Below are 25400 nucleotides of genomic sequence, written 5' to 3'. Positions count from 1 at the left end.
TTAATGATCTTATAACTTTAGATAAGATCCAAAAGGTTTCTACAATATATGGCACCCACTATTCTATTCCCACCATTTGTGAGTTGAGGTAAGTCAATATCTACTACGATTCTATTAAAAGAAACCCTCCTTGTTTTATTATGGACTTATGTAACCTTAATAATATTATTATTTTACCTACCTGTTTAGGTGGATTGTAATCTCCAACTTAGAGGCTCTATGCACACAACATGATATCATTGGTGTTCCCAACTTCTTATTCAAAGAACCGGAGAAAACTATAAATAAATCTTTTGTTAGTCCACTGAGCATGCAAAAAAAATGTTGGAAAAATTGGCACATAAGCACATATGAATCCTACTAAATTGATGTTTGGCATTGATGCATCTCTACAGAAAAAATATCACAATGTAACAATCACTCCATTTAAAAGTCTAAACCCATATCAAATAATGTGGACTCCTAAAGGTCATGTGACTATGAAAAAAGGAAAAATACCAATTCAAATTAAAGAATGAGAATGGTCATATGTTTAGTTCTAACATTATTGATACTAAAAAGGCTGGAGTCTAGATAACTTGCTTCAATGATGTTGTAGACCTCTACTTTGAGAAAGTCTAAGTTGGGAGTGTCTACACGTTGTCAAGTGGTACCATCAAATCTGCAAAAAAGTTCTACAGTAAGTTGAACAATGATTTTGAAATCACTTTAAAGGAAGATTCAACACTTTCTCTATGTGACTATGACCTCTTAACTCCAACACTTCAATACACTTTTACACCCATTCCAGTGATTATGAATACACATATTAATTCTACACTTGATCTCATTGGAATTGTCAATTGTATGGATCATGCCTCTACAATTAAAATACAAGATGCAACTAAGGTTGTCAAAAGGAGTTTCAAGATGATTGATGTTTCTATGTCCACTATCAATGTAACTTTGTGGGGATAGACAACTATAAAAGAATGTGCACAACTACAAGAAATTTATCATCTACAAAGTCAACTGTGGTTGTTGTAAAAAATGGTCGTGTAGTAGAATATAGTGGTAGGGTCATAAGAACATGCCATGTCATAGCTACTTATAAACCCTAATATTGATGAAGCTAACTAACTACATTCTTGGTTTGCCCAACATGGGCATACCTGTCTTGCACCAATGCCCACCCTGCTAGATCTGCCTCTAATTCTATCCCTAAAAACAATTACCACCATTGAAGAGGAATGTCCAAATTCCTCAAAACCTCTCCAATGCATTGTTAAAGAAACTATTATTTTTTGTCATAACAAAGAATTTTTTTTATCCAACTTGCCCTCTTGTCATAGAAGGAAAGCAATGTAAGAAAATAGTTGAACAAAATAGTGACTCTAAGTGGTATTGCACAAATTGTCTCACCACCTTTTTAGATTGTGATTATAAATATGTACTTCAAGTCAAGATGAAGACCATACCAAGCATTGTGGGCACCTGCTTTCGATGAAACCACAACTAAAGTCCTTGGTATGCCTACAAAAGAAATTTTATATTCTACAATTCAATGATATTAAACCTGACTGTGCACAATTTGTTATGTGAACTACTCAATACAATAAGTTCCTATTCATAGTTATAAGAAAAATGGAAACATATAATGATGAATTGTGTCTCAAATCACGATCCTAGAAGTTTCTAAGTTGAATTTCATTAATGAGAGCACCTTACTCTTCAATAAAATTTTGCCTCTCATTTCAGTTGCCACTTAATAGATAATGCAACACACTTGAAGACACAAAACTTACATTTTTAAGAGTTCTATCCATACATGAAGACAACTCTTTCTAATAAGTATATTGTATATGAATCATAACTTATTTTATTGCTCCTTAATATCTATTTTGTATGTTTACCACCTTCTCTTCTCTGTATTGACTATTATCCCTATATTGTCTACTTGTCAATAGGGTTTGAAGACCCCTTCAAAACTTGCATTTTCCCCTTCTAGTAAATTGAATTTATAGTCATTGTATGTCAATTATATCTATTTGGTTATGGTTTTTAATGGCATATTATTGTTCTCCAATAATTGTGTGTCCTTTTTTATACATGTACTCTATGTTTGATTTATGCTTGTACCTTCAATATTATTATCTAATATATCTTACATTTGGTAATACCAAATACGTTACAAAATAATAATCAATCCTTTACTCTTGGTAACTTTGCATTTCTAAAAAAAACCCCAACAAACTACTACTCTTACTCTTTAACATACTTGATTTGTCCACCTATACCACTTGCATAGAAGGATGGATACTCTTGTTATAATATTGGTTTTGTTCTTGTGCTTCTTTGCTTTTTCATTGTACAATAGTAATAAAAATGCATTGTTCTTCTTGTTGTATAATTTAGGAAATGAATCTAGATAGACAACCCATCCATGGAAATAGTGTTGCAATGCAATCACACAAGATAAATTGCCTATGCTATGCTCGCCATAGAGAAGAAATTAGAGAATGTCATTGCATTCAACGCTTCCAATATTTACAGTTAGCACCAAACTAGCCACCCCCAAGGTTCTACAAGTTTTCCTACTCTACAACTTTTTACAAATGTCCCACCAAATATTGTTGAGTGGATCCCTCATTGCCAACACTCAACAACCCATATGGATTTACATTTGTTTTTTAAATATATAGATGTGGCCCACATATTTAGATCTAGGATAGATGCCCTCTCAAAACTACAAGCATGTACTACCTATAAGAATGCTACCCTAGTATGAATGTGTGTACATTGAATAGAGTTATAACTTGTAAGAGATGCTTTTCTAAGAGGGTAATACATCACTTCTCAGAAGTCAACAACATGGACCCCTTTGGACAACCAATTGTGTTGAGGGTTCTCACCCAAGTAGAGGAGATGCTTATTGCACGTGTTACTCCTATCTTGCAAGTAACCCATGATCATCGTGGGAAATACAAATATAGTGGCCACATAATAAGCTTCCCCCAATATATACAAATAATTACAAAATGTTTACCACATACAGTTGACCAACCAAATGTCTTAATCGTTCAAAGACTAAATACAAGTAGGAAGCATTATGATTGCTATGTTAGTAGAAGCCATGTTTATAGTACACTCTCATACAAGATTGAATTTGACCCTTACTACAAGGATGTAGAAATTGACAAATTGGCATTATCAATGCTCCCTACTTGCAATACAAATATTCACAAATACTATGTACAATTGATGATTACAATGAAACTCTAGCTTCAATAGATGATTTAGTTGAAAATATACAATGTGATATAGAAGATGACTCCCAATATTCAACATCATTTATGGTCAGCCTACCAAACAAACATCATAAGCTACAGACAATTAAAATTTTTTTACAAATATAACAATAAACTAATGAGATGGTAGTTTGGCCACCCATAAGTTCAACCCCATTAATGAGTACAGTACTAAGGGTTTGGTTAACATAGCCTTGTGATATTGCTATCAGGATTTAACTGTGTGATTTTGAGTCAAACTCATTGACACATGTTTCATGAGTAGTGATTCAACACAAATCCATCTCTCATGAGAATAAATGGAACAGTTAGCACTCATTGGATCTAGGTGATGCTCACAAGGGTGAAGCACTGGGACTTCCTAGGAGGTCACCCATCCCAGTACTACTCCAACTTGAGCACGCTTAACTATGGAGTTTCCTCCATGGTTAAACCCAAAGCTTGCAACCCCATTTGCAAAAATTTCAACAAGTGTTGTGCCTTATGAACCATTCATTAGAAAACCCCTTAAGCTCATCAATTGATAAGTAGGAGATAATTTCCACAACAACTCAAATTGTGATATTGCTATCAGGATTTAATTGTGTGATTTTGAGTCAAACTCATTGACAAGTGTTTCATGAGTAGTGACTCAACACAAATCCATCTCTCATGAGAATAAATGGAACACTTAGCACTCATTGGATCTAGGTGATGCTCACAAGGGTGAAGCACCGAGACTTCCCAGTTGAATCACTACTCATGAAACACATGTCAATGAGTTTGACTCAAAATCACACAGTTAAATCCTGATAGCAATATCACAAATTGACTTGCTATGGAAATTATCTCCTACTTATCAATTGGCGTATCCTTTCCCACACTTTTCCTAAATGGTACTACACTACCCATGCAACCTTGAGCTAGAGAAGTGAAAATACATGAATATATGGTACATCTTATTCATTTCCATGATAATAGGTTTGGCCAACATCCACATTTTAGATACTTCCTCTTGAATCTTATGATGCATCATCGTAGCTAATCTACTGCATCTATTTTTATTAAATGATAAGTTGAAGACAAAACACCATCCACCATTGAATACGTTCGCTCCCACTTAACTAGCCTACCTAACAATCAACTGGCAAAATAATCAATGCACTTTGGGTCTACCTTATGAGGGACAAGAGAATTTTAGAATACATGTCACATAGAGTTGGAAAATTTGATGCCCAAATAGGTTCCCCAACATTTTTCTTTACATTGAGTGTGACAGACACTAAATGACCTGATTTTCATAGTGTTCTTTCCCCAAATATTGCATCTTCTTTGCTTACCAATAAAAAACACATTGATAATATGATTAATAACCCTCATACAACATCATTATATTATATCTACACCAATGATTCACAATTTTCTATGAAGAGATAATTAGAAGCTCATGGAGGCAACTAATTATTGGTATCATTTGGAATGGAAAGGAAGAGGATCTATACAATGTGTCATTTGGGCTAAAAATGCTCCAAATATGGACATACTTGATTAGGAAGACATTGATGTAGTAGAACAAGCAAAAAAATTCTTCAAAAAATATGTCATTGTTATGAACCCTCACTTAAGATCTGAAATAAACAACATGCAACATAGAGCTCCAACAGAAGATCCACGCCTTCTAAGTACAAGTGAAATAACTTCTACTAATCCCTTTATTGATTACAAAGAGTTGGTTAATCATGTGCAAAGGCACACTTGATGTACTAAGGGGATGTGACTATGTAAGAAAGGTAAAGACATGCAATGTAGATATTAAGCTCCTTGGAAAGAATGTTAACAATCATCATTACATCTTGATGAATCAAAACACACATGCTTTGAACCAGCTAGAAATGATGAGAGGTTGAACATTCATAACCCACATATGTTATCAATATGGAGAACAAATATAGATTGTCAACTTGTTACATCTCGAGCATTAGTTCTCAAATACATTGGCAAGTATGCATCCAAAATTGAAAAAAATTTTAAACTGTGTTTAGATGTTGGCTAGAATTTGTTCATATTCAAATCTAGATGACAACACTTTCAAAGCATACCATAAGTTTATAGCCAAAATTATTTTTCCAAAATAGACATCAGTGCACAAGAAACATGTCATATGCTTCAAAAGTCACCTCTTGTGAATTGCAATCACCAATTTATATCTTTGAATGTAGGTAGAAAAGTGTTGCACTACCTTAAACAAACTATTGATGGTAGCAGAATATAATCTAGCTACATACAAGCCTACATGGAACGTTCAGCTTGTAAGGAAACTTGCAAGAAAGAATATAATCATTTCCACATAACCCATAATAGATCTGAAATAAATATGCAATTGAAATCCACATGCAACAGAATAGACAACATAACCACAAAAATTGTGACACAAGATATACCCTGGGAAACCCTCATTGAGGGAAAAACCCAGCCTCCCAAAGCATCCATCACCATGTATTATTCAACAAAAAAACCATTGCAATACAACTATGGAAGCCTTCAAAGCTATAGCCACAACTGAGTAATCCATATGAACAAGCATGAATCCACACATCCCATGCCATGCTTCCAACCTTCACAAATGCTCCCTTGGCTAACCTATCAAGCCTTGTCCCACTCAACTCTTTCCTTTCTCACTGTCATATAAAAACTACCCTTGTGGCTACTTATATAGTAGCAAGTTCCACAAAACCACCAAGTGGTATTACATAAACCATGTGCTAAAACCATGTACTGCCTAACCCACTGACTCCACATTTAATATTGGAATTTTAATTCCTTTTCCCTAATATTAAATAATTATACGAAATATTATCACAATGTTACAATACAACTCATCAAGTATATCACATGGGAATCTTTACATGTTGCACATCCATCTAGGTGCAACATTACATAATAAATTAAAATAATACAATATAGCAATATTATGCAATGTGTGCAACACCCATTATATCAACAATCTTCCACTTGTTGTATACATTGCATAGGTTCAATCCATAGCCACATAAATGAACAAGGGAACAATCCCTCCTAGCACATCCACCGTCATGGATCAAAGTACACCATGTGCTCCATCCTAGTACCCACAACAAAATCAAAGTATCTAGCATCTCAAACATGAATGATCTCACCTCCTATTATGCCACTGCCACTGGACATACATAGAAGCCATCCAAAGAGAAAACCACCCAAACTGTCGCATTAGAAGATCATAAAATCCTGTACCACCTAAAATACCAAGCACAAAAAAACTTGATCCAAAGGTAATCACATGTATCCATAGCTGTCAAAATATCCATAGATGAAATAGCACCCACAGCAAGTGCCAAACCCATCCAACTATCCATACCTCCAAAGGTATACCAAGTGAATCTCACAAAATCAACATATCCAATCTATAACCTATAATCACAAGCCTCGAGAGCAATATCTACCACATATATACCATGAAGCTCCCACCGCAAAGGATAATGTCAAATCTATAACCAATTCACTCACAACATCTCAAAGAAGTGAATCCATGTAGTCTCAAGGACATCCACAATATATAAACTAATAACCTACAGGAACAAGTCTCCAACAGTTTCCCAAGCTCTCCACAACCAAAAAAAGAAAGAGATAAAAGAATAACCATGTCATATCTCACATGACATACATGAGCACAAACAAGTGATCACAATCTCTAATCAATCTCAAATCCAATGTGATTAAAATCGAACATCCAACAAGATAACCAAGGCCAAAGAGAAACCATGCAAATCATAACTTGTATCATGTCCTTCTACACACACCTCTAGATGTAAATTGTGCAAGTACGATCTCCTCCATAAAACCCCAACAAGAAGCCTCAATAACACCCAAACCATACCATATAACTAATCATGGATGTAAGCCTCTCACAAGAAGATCAAACTCATAAAACCATCCCTAAATCCAAGGAATATGCCCAATATAAAATCATCTCCCAAACTTAACTAGCATAACAACATATGCAAATAGAGATAATCAATACTAAACTATCTTTCAAATGAACCCTCCAGAACTAACTCATGTACTGTAGCTCAAGATCCATATCTATGAAAGACAAGCATAAATATAATGCAACTAAGAGAAATAATGGGCTATACCTCTCAAGTAGCAAATTGTCAAGTAGACCAAGAGTGGGGAATGAGAATGCTCATCAAGATATCCAAATCTCCAACTAAGACTCATCTAAAAATAACCTCCTCTCAAGTCCATATTAGGTGAATGCCCCTCAGACTCTCCTATTGAAACCATTAACCGTCCCAACAAATACTTCTCTAATCCAAGAGAAATTAGCATCACCACCATCTCTAAGTATCCATGAGCACCTGTAACCAATCAATCCATGCCAACTCCAAATGAAACATAGCAATATCATGAAGTATCCAGCTTATGATCAACATACTCAATACCAAAAAACTAAACCAAGATCAATGTCAAAGTTCCAACCATGGCCTAAGGAAAATAAACATGACAACATGATCTAAACCATCTCAACCAAAGAGATAACATGATCCATATGAACATACTATAACATGTCAAAACTCTAAACGTGTATCAAGAGTATACCATGACATAAAATGAAACCATCCTCATACCAAGGATAACATGCCAAATGAAAACATAAACCACACCTTTACCAAGAACCCTATTAGTCCTCAAGATGCAACCATCTCCACACACCATAAAGAAAACCATCTCCACATACCATGAAGAACCATCTCCACACACCATGAAGATAACCAAGAACTCCATGAGTCCTCAAGATCTAACCATCTTCACACACCATGAAGATAACAAGTGCACCATGTAAATTTCAAAGACACTTCTGCAGCAACAGGATCTGAGACAAACCTCCAACATCTACAAAAATGCCAAAAAATCTCACTTAACTATGGTACCAAGTCACCCATGGCATCATAAAATCCATCTCCTACATGAAGATCCTCCAGGTCTACACTCACACAACCAAAGTGTCAATACCAAGTGAAACCAAGATCTCCAAATCAAGAAGATACAAACCAAACTCGGAACTAATCTTACATTTTCACCCCATCATTGTCACAAGCTCCCACTATATTGTGTATCCAAGCTATCCATGACATCATGATGAAAAACAACTATCCTCTAACCATGAGAATCAACCAAGGCATCAAACCGTCAAAGAACTCAAAGTGCATATCATGAGCTCCTCAAAAGAAACCAAACAACCATTATCCTCAACCAAGAAGATATACCACCATAACCAAATCAGGATTCCATACTAATGAACAGCAAGGATGTGCTTGTATATCAATCATGTCATGCCAAAATCTATGGCACCATGATCACATCCACAAATCGATCATCTAAATTTTAATGTGTCCAACCTACCAGCACAAAATAATCAACCACAATTCTCTACCATGACTATACCTGGTAACAACATCTCATCCCTTCTACATGAAGAAAAAAATCATCAAATCATGTGACTTAGGGCATAGAAAACCCAAATCCAAGGCATTAATCTGAATATGCATCAATAATGAAATATCAATGGGCAAAGACAACCCATAACCAAGTCATAAATGCAACCTATAAGTATAGACTTCTTACAACACTGTACAACTTGTAGACCCAACAAGTAATCAGACATATCCAAACCAAATACTGATAATTGGATCATCATGAGACCAATCTAAAATATGAACTAAGTATACAATGACATCAAATCTTAAATCTCCAAACATACAATGTCATAAACTCACAATGTTACCATAGTCAATATATACCATAAACTATTTAGATCAATATATCACTAAATAAACCATGCCAAACCTATGCCAAATCTAAACCAATGTGTAGAGCTCTCCAAGATCTTTTCGTTGACCACTCGAAGTCCAAAATCTCACTCTGTATGCCCAAGTTATGCCTAATTTGTGCTTTAAAAAGTAACATCTGACTTTAGGTCTCTTAAAACCTAACAAAATTTCAAAATTACAAAACCAAACCTACACCAAGTTGTAGTGCTTTGAATTAGCTTTCCAACACCTATAAGAAGTCTAAAATATGATATCTACGGTGAAAGTTATGGTCATTTTACTAAGACAATCTTTTTACCATTTTCACAAAGATTTTTTTTTGTGAGAAAAATTCTGACGGGATTAAATTTGATGGCCATCATGGGCTAAAACTAAAAAACTCTTTCATTTCCTCTAAACATGGCCAAACTAGGGCATATTATATATCAAAATTTATGGAAACATCGACCCAGATCTAATGGTGAGGTCTGTTTTTACCCAAGAGGTCATTTCTACAAGCTCCCTCCTAAAACCTCATTTAAATGAAACATCTAAAAAATTCTTTTGTCCAATAATTTCACATGCCCAAAATCTACCAATATCCCATCATAACAACAAACCCAAAACCCTCATATCTACAATAAATAACGCAAATATCTTGTTCTTTCTTTTATTCTCTCGTGCATTCCCATGGATTGAATCTAGAGTTACAATAATAAAACCATAGCTCTGATACCACTTGTAAGGAAACTTACAAGAAAGAATATAACCATATCCATATAACCCATAATAGATCTTAAATAAATATTCAATTGAAATCCACATGCAAGAGAATAGACAACATACCCACAAAAATTGTGACACAAGATATACCCTAGGAATCTTCATTAAGGGAAAAACCCAACTTCCAAAAGCATCCATCACCATGTATTATTTAGCAAAAATACCATTGCAATACAACCATGGAAGCCTTCAAAGCCATAGCCACAACTAAACAATCTATGTGAACAAGCATGAATCCACACATCCCATGCCATGCTTCCAACCTTCACAAATGCTCTCTTGGCTAACCTGTCAAGCCTTGTCTTGCTCGACTCTTTCCTTTCTCACTCTCACACAACAACTATCCTTGAGGCTACTTATATAGTAGCAAGTTCCACAAAACCACCGAGTGGTATTACATAAACCATGTGCTACCTAACCCACTGACCCCACATTTAATATTGGAATTTTAATTCATTTTCCCCAATATTAAATAGTTACATGAAATATTATCACAATGTTATAATACAACTCATCAAGTATATCACATGGGAATCTTTACATGTTGCACATCCATCTAGGTGCAACATTACATAATAAAATAAAATAATACAATATTACAATATTATGCAATGTGTGCAACATCCATTATCTGAACACAACTGACCTTGAACTACTTATACTAATTGAATTAGCAAGATCATACACATATTTTGTATCTCACAAATGAAACAAATGGAGAATAAGAAAGGAAACAACAATAGTACAAGTATTTCCAAAAAAATTCACAATTCCAAAAGAAGACTCTAAACATTTTGAAACATTTTGTTGAAGCAAATTTCTCTTGTACAAACACTTTTGTGAGGTCCATGTAGATATAGGTTTGGACAAAGAAGACATTATTAGACATTGGAATCAATTAAATATAGAAATATATAATGTTTGGCATGTGGACCAAAATGATCTAGTTGAAGATGTCTTAGAAGATGATAATAAATTAGACGGTGACATGGATATACATGATTCATTTCAAATGAATGAGTGATAATTTCTATTCCAGTTGGACCTGGCCAATAGTTCTAACTTAAATGATATTGACATGTTGGGAAAACATGACTTTGACAACAACCATCCATGGGAAGACCACAACGTTACTTTGAATTTGCATGACCATGCCATTTAATTTATACATAGAAACAAGATGGTTGGATTAGTTCTTGACTCCTCCGCCTCTATCTCCACCAACAACTAGAGTTTATCACATCAACAAAAATTGTACTCAATATCATTACAAACCACTTCACATCTAATTTATCCATGTAACCTTTATACATGGTCATACAAGGAACTGTTGGAACTAGAAAATCATACCTTAGTAGTTGCATAAGAAATGCACTACACAATTTAATGCTCAACACAATAAACCCACTCCTTGTTCTTGCACCAAAAAATATCACAACTTTCAATATCCATGCATCTACCATACATGCAACCCTCAAAATTCCAATGCGATAAAATAAATCACTACAAAGACAAGAATTGACAAAATACCACTAAGACATGAAAAATATTCAATACATTTTAATAGACGAGATAAGCTTCATATGTCCCAAACTACTATTAAAAAATGATTCGAAATTATGTGAAGCTATACCCCAAAAACAACACCTTTGTTTCAGTGATATGTCAATGATTCTTGTAGGAGACTTAGGCCAACTTCCACTTGTTATGGATAAACAAATCTATGCATCTCACACAAATGCAAAATAAATATGTCACAATTTTAATATAGTTGTAACATTGCAACTGATATTTAGACAAGAAGGTGATGATCCACTTCAAATACAATTTCACACAATGCAAAACCAATGCTACATAATTGGGAGTTGTTAATGACTCACATAGACAATAACCTCACTCCAAATGAATAGATTGAGTTTGACTAGGCAATACATTTGTTTGTTACCAATGAACAAGTTTCACTACACAACAAAAAAATGCTAAAAGAACTGAATGTCCCTATTGCACTTTGCACTACAATAAATGCACATCATAGGCTTGAGGAATTTGTTGATGATGACCAACTACCTAGAGAAGTTTTATTATGTAAACTTCAACATGTCATGCTAACAACAAACCAATGGATTGTCGTTGGTCTTGTTAATGGATCTCTTGGACACATAAAAGATATAGTGTATCCAATAGGCTCTAAACCTCCTTTGTTGCCTTAATATGTTATTGTCAAGTTCAATAGTTATATTAGTCCACCTTGGGATCTTAGAAACCAAAAAATACAACCCAATTCCCAAGGAAATCTTACACAAATACCCCTCACCATAACCTGACCTATCACTAGACACAAATCACAAGGTCTTACCCTAGGTAGGGCTACAATTGATATAGGTAACACTGAAAGACAAGGCCTCACCTTCACAAAAATCTCTAGAGTCAAATCCATCCAAGGCCTTCATATAAAGTCTTCTTTCTCTTTTGAACACTTTTGTAACATGCAAAAAATCTCATAAAATATTATTAGAAAGAAAGAAGAAGCACATTTGCACTCAATCACACATACAAACCATATCTATGAAGTTACTTCTACATAAAATGGTAATGTCTAACATTCTAAAACTCTTCCATTTTCATTTATTGGTTTCTTTTTTTGGCTTCCTAAGTAATCTATTACTCTTTTCTACAGGTTGACATTTGTTGAATTAGAACAAGGTGTTTACACACAAAAAAATGCTCAAGATAATTTGAAATATGTTAAGTAATTTTTTCAATGCTTTTAAAATTTCACTAATTCTAAATTATATAAAAAATGACTTGTAATGCCACGCTCAGAGATCCTTGGAAACAAGGATGAAATACAAGCCATAATTTTATTTTTTACAAGTATGAATGCACATGAGAACATCATACAAGGATCACAAAGATCACAACAAAAGACTTTACCACAATCCCAGCAACCAACGAATCTTTGAACGCCACTACCAAACTGACACACTCAAACAAAAGCCAATAATGACCATGCACATGATGAGGCCTCAAGAAATGACCACTCATCAACAAAACACCAAGTTGGGGTAGAATGTAGAAACCTGAAATTTGGCTAAGTCTGAAATCCTGAAGCCCTGAAATTTCTTAGAATCTTTATCTTATCTCGGAGAGGTCTAAAACTTATATCCAAAGATTTGTTGCATATATTAAAATATATCTTAAATATAAGTTGAAATATATGTCAACTTATACTTAAACGATATATTTTAAACCCCCTACAAAGACTGTTTTGAACTGGAAAGGTGTAAAATCCAAAAGGGTGTTCAAAACCAACTTTCAAACCTTCCTCGGCCAAGCCTAACTACCCCCTATTTCTCGCACAAGAAAGTACGCTAGTCTCGAGTTCCACACGAGACCTTTCAACACTTCGCGCGAGAAAGTGCATGCTTCGTATGAAGATTCACAACACACTACGCGAGGACTTGCACTCTTGCACGAGGACTTCCATTCTTGTGCAAGGAATAACCTTTCCATGTGAGAAAACACATCAGCGTGACAACAAAACAAGACTAAAAAGCATAAAAACATGAAAATCTCCACACTAGGGAGTATCGGATCCATGCAAATCGAGGAATGAACACTCGAGAGCATAAACAACAAGGAAAGAGGGACATCTAACCATCTATATCAAAGCATTAAAGAACGTACTGAAAGTAACATCGTAGTGAACAAAAGTAACATCGCAATGTACAAAAATAACATTGAAATAACTAAACAACCAGACTAAGTACATGGTTCCTCCCAACCGTCAATAGCATCATAAGACCATCATGGGCCCTAGCCATCCCCCACATGTAACATCCCAAGCCACCGATCAAATCGTCGATACTGTCATAATAGGGACGTCATTACTAAACATGCTAATAACCAAAAGCATAAGGAAATCTAACATGCTAGTAGTACAGAAAAAGATAAACCTGTAAGTAGATAACATCACCTATCACATGCTAATCAGCATAATAAGGAAATCTAACATGCTAACCAATAAGCAATAGATAATCCAATACAACAATTCACATCATCTAGTCATATGCTAAACATCATAATATGGGAATGCATCAAATAAACTAACATCAACTAAACATGATATCCAAGTATTCCAATGAAAGCATAAATCACAAGAAAGCATACTCTGGAGCCCGAAGCATCAAGTGCAAACATCTAGCAATGGTCGCACTAGGATAAGAGATCGTCTCTATACACCGGTCCCTAGCAGTGGTGAAGGTAGCTACGCCTCCCAACCACATGGCACCCATAGGTCCACACCCACCGTGCTGATGAGGAAAATGACCCAACCACAAACACACATAAAACATAACATCCATGGCTAACACTGACGCAAGATAATATGATGGTTGTAACCAAGAACCTAAGCCAATGCAAGTGGTACAAGTCTTGGTTAGACACTCAATAGGCTACTAGGTAGGGGCTAACATCATGGAGAGTTGCTTGGCATCGACAAGTCCAAGCTCGGATCATGTGTGGAAACTCTCACAAGGTACTTCCCTCTCAAGGTACTCCCTTGGAACATCACACAAAGTTTTATTATCTTAAGTTTTATTATCATTCACACGTTTTCTTTAGTTATCACTTAATCAAACTCCTCTCTACCATACTCATGGCATCATGATCGTCGGGTTGTGAGATAGAAGCCCCCTCCATATGCTACCCTACCCTACCCATGCTCATCCTAAAACAAGTGCTCGTGGGCATGCATACTCCCATCCCAACCCCAGTGATCATAAATTTTGGAAGTACCACAGAAGATCGGGCCTCGCAAGTCACCCGATAAATGTATGCACACATACTCGTGTGTGGCGCACCACCATCATGAAGATCAAAACACAAGGACAGGATGAGAACACAATGCAAAAGATAACACCCAACTAAAAGCAACACAGGAAGGACGAATTCTACACAAATCCTAGAGCCAAAAAAAAACCATACATCGTGAAATCACTCAACTAGCCTCAATCCAGGAGTGTGGATTCTACATGAATGCCAATGATGCAACAAGACCAAACATCATGAACTCACTCAACTAGCCTCAATTTAGGAGCATAGATTCTACACAAATCTTAGTGTCCACGAAACAAAACAAAGGTCCAAAAGAAACAATAAAACTAGGTATAAAATCACTCAACCAACCATAGTGCCAGGAGTACGAATGTAGCACGCATCCCAATGAAACATAAAAGTGCAATAGTGGTCTGACAGATATCCAAATGGATCATCTGGGTCCACAACCCACACTGTCCCAAGAAAACTCGAGAAAATAGGGCAACACGCAAAATGAGGTAAAAACTCCAAAATTTGGAAAACTTCAAAATTAAAACCCATTTGGCCTTTGGGCACAAAAACCCCCAAAAATCCAAAAATAAACAAGTTTGAACATCGTATGCAAAAATGGCTAGCATAACGGCACAAAACCCCAAACCCTCATCTCGAAAAATAGGGAAATGTTCGTACTCGCCCAACCGGGTAGAACTAGCATACAGAAATGGAGGGGAACACTAGTTCTTAGCCTCCAAACAAACGGCTACCAAAAACAAAAGTAGAAATGGAGCAAAAACAATAAAACAGGAAAGCCCTACCTTACAGCCAAAAGAGCAAAACAGGAATCTAAACCATAAAATAAGTATCCCATAGAAGTAGATGAAAATTGCGGCAATCCAAGGTTTTCCCGAGCTGGATCCAACGAGCTCAACCTCGCGACGATCCCACGCCCCTAGCTCCCACAATGAACATAACAATAAATCCTCATGAAGAGGATTTTGGGTTTTACTCTCCAACTTTCTAATTTGAAAGTGAGAAGTGAGGAATTAAATTCCTTTTTGGATATTTATTCACTTTTCAAGTGAATAATTGATTAGGGCAAATAATTAGCCAACCTAGTTAAACCCTAAATCGACCCAAATGAAAATAGGCTATTCCTAGAAATAGGAATTCATCTATGGCAAAGCTGCCAAAAATTAAAATAAATCAAATAAAAAGTCTGAAAACCCAAAAACACAGAAATCTCCTTAATAACTTTTGCGACAATGCGAACCTCTAAATGCACAAACATGCTTACTGGTCTAATCACATAATGCAAAAGAGTTCAGATTTAATAATCACTGAAAGGTTTAATAAAATAATTAAAATAAGGATACGTCGACCATACAAGGACGACATTGGTAAAATATGAATGGTTGAATCACTAACTCCATGTGCCACTGCCAGGGATATAAATCCTACACACTAAACAACGCAATCAAGCACAATTGCATATAATAACATAGCCAAGCAATAAATGCATTAAATCATCTAATTTAACCATTTATTTAATTATATTAAAGTAATCTATTTACATCACTCACGTTCGCACAAAGCATAACAACGCAAGAATAAAGTAAATAACCATAGCATTAAATCCATCACATAACATAATCAGAGATATGTCTAAATATCGAATAATCAAATATCATCATAAAACACACTGTCATCTCAAAATGGCATCATCATACAAAATGATCAACTAAATAGCATGGCAGTCTAAAATCTATGATACTAAAATCAAAGCAACTGATACAGAAACATACATCAAATCACCTCTACGGTGTAAACCACTCAAGGTGACAATCATGATCCATCACAACAAAAGATCAACAAGGTTGCATCCATAGGGATGACTAAAAAAAGTCAAATGGGAGAGGCACTACATGACTCATATGTACTTCCTCAAATCAACTTTTGAATTGGGATGTCAAACATTAAATAAAATATTAAAGTTGTACAATTTGTGAACCTCCAAAGATGTTAGTGGTGTCTATATGCTTCAATTCTATATAAAAATTAGTTCTACACTAACAATTTGAAATCCTCCCTTTAACTTTACATCTCTTCAATCTTGATTTTTTATGTCAAAGGTGTTCCCCTATATGGATGTGAGAAGCTCAAATTTTCATCTAATGGTACATAGTTATATATAGGAGAAGGACTACCATCCACATGATCCCATGCGTTTATGTTTTATTGATTTTGATTGGGTGTTTGTCAGCAAATGCAATTGTGGAAGGCAAAGTTGTCTAAGGAGTTGTTGTTGCTTGTAGTTCCCATGCTTTTTGGCCAGAGAGAGGAGGATGGGTATAAGTAATCCTTCTATGTAATTAATTTTCTTTTTACCATCAGAATTGATGTTTACTAATAATTATGCACAAAAATTTGCTAGGCTTTCTCTGTTCAAGATTCCAAGTGCCAACAGACCATACCAATAGCTAGGAAATATTGTTTACCATGTGGTACTACAAGTTGTTGACATGGATGTTAGGAAGTTGGTGGTGAAGAAAATAATTGCCATTCACCCCTTCATTTGTGGTGAAGAATTAACCAGGGCTGAGAAAAGACTAGAAGCACTAACTTTTGGAATATAGCTCTACCCGTGAACTCCAGTAAAGACCATTCATTCTATAACCTGACGATTTTTCCCCTCTAACCTAGTTTGGAGTTACCACTAGTTTTGTTAGCCACACCAGGAAAAGATTTTATCACATATGATGTTTTATAATTATCTGAAGAGTTTTGGGAAGGATGTGGATTTGATGGAGGATGAAAGTGGGGTTAATGGTTACCAAATCCTATATTCTAAGCACAAAGGCACTCAACGTTTTTTCCTACAGATTTTATATTACATTCATAATCGTTGAATCATTACTTAAATTACAACTTGTTAGTGAACTAAAGCCCATCCATTTCTAGGTTATGTCAATTGAAGCAAACATTATTTTTAACGTTGTGACAACTATGTTACAAATTTGTGGAGGCATAAGGTAAGTGAGTAGACTTTTAAAAATCTATATTCATAATTTTCTATGTTTCTGAGTCTTGGTTGTGTATTAAAACTTTGTCAACCATTATCACATGAATAGATGGTATAGATGTCAATAATTTTTTTTTAATTTTATTGAGCATTGATGTGAAGTAATTATTAATATAGTTATGTCAAATAGCTTCACCTTTTGGGTGATAAGATGACATAGTTATACATGATAATCAATGAGTAGTTGTATACACTTGGTAAGTGTTTCTTATGTTAGACAAGTAGAGGAAAATAAGATGCAACTAGAATGTAGTTAGGAAGCTAGTCATCCATTAATGATGCATTTGAGGGTTATTGGTACAAGGGAAATTGAAAACAATAGTCATTATCATTGAATTTTTTTTGAAGAAAATTGTTCCTAGTACATGTGGTAAAGATGGTCAAACACACATTGATTGGGAAATTTTGTGTAATTGTATCAGGCAATATCAAGAAGATCTATAATTGATCCTCAAATTGTATAAGGTAGTGGCACAATAAAATTTATGTAGAGGATCAGTTAGTCTTCCTTGCATATTGATGTAATGTAAAAGGTTGACATTAGGAGGATGCATACAAGTATTAGCACTAGTCAATCAATAATAAGAGTTAAGAGATTGAGTACATAGTTTATTGGTGCTCTAAATCAGTTTTTGCTCCCCTTTATATCAAAGAGCATTTATTCAGTTCATTGTCCAAAGTATTGATGCTAATTAATAATGATAGTTTAACAACCTATGGTTTATGTTGGGTAGTTATTTTGGTTGGTTCATATGAGAAACATGGTTTTGAAAGTTAAAAAGTGATGACATTTATAAATATATCTAAACTAGCATGCACATATTTTAAAACATAACAAGGATATCAAATTTCTAAATATTTAAAACAAATTCCTAAATTAATTCATTTTTTGGTTTAAAGATAATAATTAATGGTGCAAAGTGATGCATGTGTGGATTTTAATCTACATAGAATTTATTATATCTGAAGCACTATGAGCATGTAATCAAGTTGTCATCTAGATAAAGGTTAAATTATGGGATGATATGGTGAAAAAGGAAGTGGAGAGAGTGAAAGAGTTTATCTACAGGAAGAAAATTTTGAGAGTGAGAGTGTGAGAAGGGGGAGAGGGTGAGAGACACAAAGTAGAGATAGAATTTAAATTAAGGGATAATATGGTGAAAAGAGGGAGGGGAGAGATTGAAAGACAATATTTAAGGGGGGAGATATAATGAGAGAGAGCATGAGAGAAGGGGGAGAGGGTGAGAGATAAGAGGTGGAGATAGATGATAATTAGGGGGAATAAATGACCTGAGAGAGGAGGAGAGAGATGAGTTAGTGAGAGAGAAGTGGGAAGAGAGATGAGGTTACAATGAATACAATGAGCAGTTATCCTTAAATAGTCATGTACAAGTCAAGGGCTTAAGGTTACAATCAATAGTCCAGTAGGAATCATTATATAGTTATTGGTCTTGTATAAAGAAAAATCATGAGATAGAAATAAGGAATTTCAACAACTACAATTTTTATTAACATAGAAAGTCAGTTTATTCCATGGCCGCTATTGTCATCTCTTGACTATTTTTGTCTTGGTGGTCCACATGAAATAAAACCTAAAAATACACATGATTTTTGTTTTTACATGAACCCCAAGAAATTTGTGACAATATGAATATTGTAACTCAATGGATTCCATTAATAAGTGCTAATGATTCAAAAAGACAAAAGTAGATTTTTATTCACTGCTAATGCAAAATTCAGTGAACTCACCCAATCAAAAGTGTGCCATTTAGTAACAAATATTAATCCTATGATATGGGGATGCAAATATTATGTCTATATTAACCCTATAATAAATTTTAACCCTGTAGTTAGAAAAAATGTTGCCCAAAGTAACAAGCTCAAAACATTGTTTTCCTTCTCCCTCTCTAATTGGAAACATAAACATGATCTTGTTAGTAATGAATAATAATATAGATCTAATTTCATTATTAGTTATTAAATATCTTTACCACTAAGGTGGTGTTATGCTAGAAATGTGGAGAGGGGAAGATCTAGATAGCAGTAGAAGTCTACAAATTTAGAGAAATATGTGCAATAGGCTAGAGTAATTGAGTTTTGTAATATCATGTCACATGCTTCTACAAAGCATTACCTTATGTTTTTTAATGGATTGAAATTTTTTAAAAGGTGACATTTTATTTTTTGTTCCACATCGTCTCATTAGTAGTCACTTTGTCTCCACAATTGTTCTTGCATGGGAGATTTGGGCTTGGAAGAAAATGGCCATGCGCTTTCACTTTTGCTAAAATTCATGTATCATCTAGGGAGCATGTTAGTGGGTTTCAAATTAGTTGGTACTTTGTTACCTCTATTAAATTATTTCTAAATATTGTATAAAGTTTGTAAATCCCACAAACTTTCTCATCTGCTCATACAAGCAAGAAATTACTATTGCATCTCTAATACCTATTTTTAGTCGTTTATTAATTTTTAGAGTATAAGATAGAGATTTGATATTCTAATTTTATAGAGTATAAGATAAAACATCTACTATCTATATTTTATAGAGTATAAGATAGAGAATTCATTGTCTTGATTGATACTTAAAAGAAATGAAAAAAGGTGAGGTTATCTTAGTAGGTGACAACCAAGTGGGACACTAATATAGTGTGTGAAATTATTACTCATGTTTTGTTCATTAATATGCAATACATAGTTGAAAGTGTCTTAATCCATATTTATTCTAAAGTGTTAGGTGCTTGGAGCCCAAAAAACCACCTATTGTTACTTCCCACTTATAATTTCATTTTCATTGAATAAGTTTTTCTCATTTTACAACAAATGTTATTTCACATGCACTATTCAAAAGGGACAGGCTAATCTCCATCCAAAATGCACTAAAGACAAACTTTTTTTTCCAGATTCATGAAAACGTAGTGATTTCTTTCCAAATTTGTTGTTGTTTCAACTACAAACTATGTAGATCATGAAGATCAAATGTTGAAATTTTTAGAAAAATCCATGATGGTTTCAATTTTTTGAAAATTGGTCAACTATATAGTTTGGATGGAGGATAGTTGCGTCCATTCAAAAGAGGGTGGAGAAAAAATATTTCATTTATAGTTCCAACTATTATTTCTTAAGTTTGAAATTGTTCGCAACAATTATTTTTCAAGTTCTTAATTGTATGGCCCCACATATATAGTTTTGAAATTCATGTGAACATTTATTATTCAATACTCAATAAGTTGATCTATAGTTTCATTCAATGCAATACCTGTGATGATTTTTCATTAACATTACAATTTAGTTTGGTTCTTGGAACATTAAAGTTTTATAGATATGGGAATAAAAACAAAGGTGGTAAACACATCTTTACATAATTATACCAACCAATTTCCTTCTATTGAATTGACCGTCCATTCTTATCAAACAATTTACTTCTATTGAAGTGACTATCCATACTTATTCAATGTACCCATTGCACACTACTCTATAATTTCTAGGTGTATCACTTGCACCTCCTTACAATGCAAGTGCTAGTTCGTTGATAGGCTCTCCCCTGGGTGATAGGCTGCCAAAAATTCCTCACATTGCAGCTTGCCAACTACTGCCAAAATTTTCTCGCCATCACTGCCCACATTTGTGCATCAGAGACTCAAATACAACTGCTCTAAGTGACAGAGGAGCCTAGGCAGATAGATAGTTGCTTCCAATAGATGAATGTGCCACCGGTCTTCTGTTAGGGTAAATGTTGGATTACCCAAATTTTTTTGCATTGCACCACCTATGCAATTGTGAAAAATGAACTACCAAAACTTCCTATAAATTTGTCAAATGTGGGTGTTGTGGGCATAAGTGGGGGTTAGAATGGTTTTTTTATCAATTATTATCTATTGTTACCTATTGGACTTTTTGCGTGTTATAATTCAATGACATCTATTTCATTGAAGCACCCTGTGGCTTGCAATTTGGAGTGATTACCATATTATAATGATCAAATTTTGAACTAGACATAATCCTTTTATGTTTTGAGTAGCGAACATGCCATCTCTAGAATCCATCCTCCCCATCCATGGAGATATACTAACTCAATTAATTGCCTAGAATGGTGCATTTGGTTGTATGCCCTGAATAAGGGTAGTTAGAGTATTTGATTTTGCCACCCTACTATTTAGTAGGGTGACATCTCCACAAATGTGTTACAGGCTCCTTTATCTCTGTAGTTTTGATCCAACAATACTATCTTGTAAAGACTGCCCCTACAAAACCATTGCCATGTCAGCAATCTCCTTAAAATGCAAAAAAATCAACATGAGTCAAAGTTTTAGGAATATTGACCAGTCAATAGTAATTGATTAACTAGCATTAACTTTAACATAATTGATACATATACATATATGCTCAAATCTAAAAGAAACTATAATTTCATTACCAGAATACCATGATGTACTGATTATGTCAACCATTTCGATAGAAGCTCTAGAACCTGTTTAAGAACACAAGGGTGAGAATATTGTAGGAGTGCTTTACCACCTGCCATGAAGCTATTAAGCTTCCCCAAAAACTTTCCTAACATGAAAGATACCCAACCTGACAACGAGGGAGACTAAACAAGTAAAACCAAGAAAAGTAATGGAATATGTGCTACATGATGTATTCACTTCTATTATCAATATAATTTACCAAAGTGTTTTAAAATAGTTCTTGTAAATATAAGGTCATTCCATACAAGGATTCATAAACAGTACATAGCTCTTCATGATAGAAATGTGCTCTCTACACATATTCATAATTTTGCTCATTCCTTGATCTATTATACATATGCCAGATTGCAAATTCTTCCTATAACTCTTCAAGTATTTCAAGAAATCAAGATGCACATCTTATTTTGAAAGTTTTTAATGCATGAGTATCCCAAGATGAGTATCATTATGAGCTTACACACAAGTCACAAAGTCTAGAATTTAACAAGATAAGAAAAACAGTTTCCAAAAATTAGAACTTCATCTCTTAAGAGTTAGATAGTTTAGTGCAATTAACCATGTCATAGTAAACCTAAATAGGATGCATAGAAAGGCTAAATTCTAAGTATATCAATTACAATTTTGGAATTCATAGCATAGTGAATTAATAAAACAATCTTCAAAATTAATCAAATTGTGATGATAGTCCAAGTTAGTCACCTTCCACTTTTGTCTCTTTAGCTAAGGCACTCATAGTTAAGTTGACCTCAACAAAAAAATTAGAGAGAAAATTTATCATCCTTATCTCTAGTTCACATCATACCATTATATTATTAAGATATTATCTCCTTAGAATACTTTCTATAATGGTAAACTACTTGTTTTTAGTCCGTCTTTCAATCTAGATAGGAATGTTTCCTATCCTGTCTTCAGTTTTGTTTCTAATTTCATCTTCAATCTATGTTGTTTCTTTTATAAACAAAATCCTTGTAATTCTTTATAAGGAACACATTTGTTCCTTTGTTAATCAATCAATCATCCATAAATTTGTTAATATGCCAATTCTTGAATCTTGTAACATGGTATTAGAGCTAATACTTAAATTTCTTCTTGAATTTTTTTAATTTATTTTTTAAAGAAATTTTTCAGTTTATTTCTCTAAAAACTCACATAGGTTTTTCTATCTAGATAAATCTGAATCAGATCACAATCTCAGGCTAGGGTTTCTGAGACTGAGTTTCAAGTAGCACAAGTTTCAAACTTATCTGCAAATCGTGGATTTGAGACTGGAAAATCACATTTTTTCTTGGGGTCTATTTTTTGTCTACAAAATCATGCTTTTCAACTTTGATTTCTTCCTTTAAAGTCTTGATTTCTCCCTATGGATGGTCAGACTGAGTCTACAATTGAAAGGCATCATCCAAAACCCATGATTTTTTAGACGGCTCTGCAAACGGCTTGTGTTTTTCTGAGATCACAGGCAGCATTTTTAAGGGAGAAAATTTAGCTTATTTTGCAAACATCTCCTTGCCTTTGCTATCTCAAACAAAAATGCCTCTATTCTTATCAAAATCAGACAGTTTTTTCGACTGAAAACACCATTTTTTGCCTTTTTGACCTCCATGGCCGCCGACTGGATTTTTTGCTCCAAACCCTAATTTTTGGGGTCAATTTTTTTTTTTTTATTGTAGATTCTTGGTGGGTTTTTTGAGAGCTCAACTAGGTTTTCGTCAATTTTTTCTAGGTGCCTTATTTTTCATGCCTCAATTTTTGAGATAACGGATCCAAAAAATGGTAGCATATTCGTTCTAGGTTTTTCAAGCTCCCTTATGGATCACTCTCTGATTCTTCTGGGTCTTTTGTATTTTTGCCTTGAAGAATGTGCCTCACATTTTTTCACATTTTTTCATTAAAAAATGTGTAATTGCATCTCTGATTAATATTCTGATGGAGCATAACTCCAAATTCAATTCTCACAATTATGAAACCTGGAAGCAGCACATCATCACAATCTTTGAATATCGAAACACCGATCAACTTGTTCTAAGTGTTATGAAGCATCTAACTTCTCTAGGTCCTGATCAAGGCGAAGCTACATTTTCTGCCTTATGAATTTGTTTTTGTTTTTCTAGGTTTGTTGATTTTCTCCTTAAAAATCATTTCATGTTGTCTATAATATGCAAGTTTGCATGAGATTCTAGGTTTTACCATTTTTTTGCACAAAAAAAAAGTTTTGTACTTGCAATCTATTTTGAGTCATAGCACTCTTCTAGCAAAGTTTCTTGGTTTTAGCATTCTGTAGATCCAGGGAGGGTCTCAATTATCCCAGAATGTTCTGACATATGTACATTGACCATTAAGGGAGGGTATTAAGATATTATCTCCTTAGTTAAATACTTTCTATAATGGTCAACTACTTGTCTATAGCCCGTCTTTTAGTTTAGATAGGAATGTTTCCTATCCTGTCTTCAGTCTAGATAGGAATGTTTCCTATCCTGTCTCTAGTTTTGTTTCTAATTTCATCTTTAGTCTACATTGTTTCTTTTAGAAACAATGTCCTTGTAATTCTTTATAAGGAACACATTCGTTCCTCTATTAATCAATCAATTATCCAGAAATCTGTTAATCTGCCAATTCTTGAATCTTGTAACACATATGTGCATGTAAGATAAGCATCATGTAAGCAATTTTTAATGTGCATTTATTAATGTTGTGTATAGCCATCACTCAATTAGTATAGGACATTATCAAAGTTTTAACAATAATTTTCCATGTGTGTAAAAATAGTTCACATGCACTAACTACATGTGGGCATTCATAAGTTCATTACCTACATCTATCATGTAAAGGGGTCTCTCCTTTTTCCCATCTAGGCAAGGTTCATCCAATTACCTACAACCGACCTCCTTCACTCCTAAGGAAAACTATGTAGAATTTCTCATTTATATACAAAAGAATACCACTAGTTGAAGTTTAAATGATATTTGGTTTCATAGTTTCTACAGTTGTCTTCACATTTGGAAACCTGATAAATCTCAGTGTTACATGCTTAACCTACAAAACATTAAGTCTAAATAGCTTGGTAGAGAATAGAGAAAAAATCTACCCTAACCCAGAATGTTTTTTAAAGAGATCAAATGTATGATTTGAGATGTGA

The sequence above is a fragment of the Cupressus sempervirens genome, chromosome 1 (assembly GCF_028749045.1).
Source record: "Cupressus sempervirens isolate cs-2001-9-10 chromosome 1, ASM2874904v1, whole genome shotgun sequence".
Taxonomy (NCBI): domain Eukaryota; kingdom Viridiplantae; phylum Streptophyta; class Pinopsida; order Cupressales; family Cupressaceae; genus Cupressus; species Cupressus sempervirens.
The sequence above is the reverse complement of the archived record's forward strand: the minus strand, read 5'-3'. Positions refer to the sequence as shown.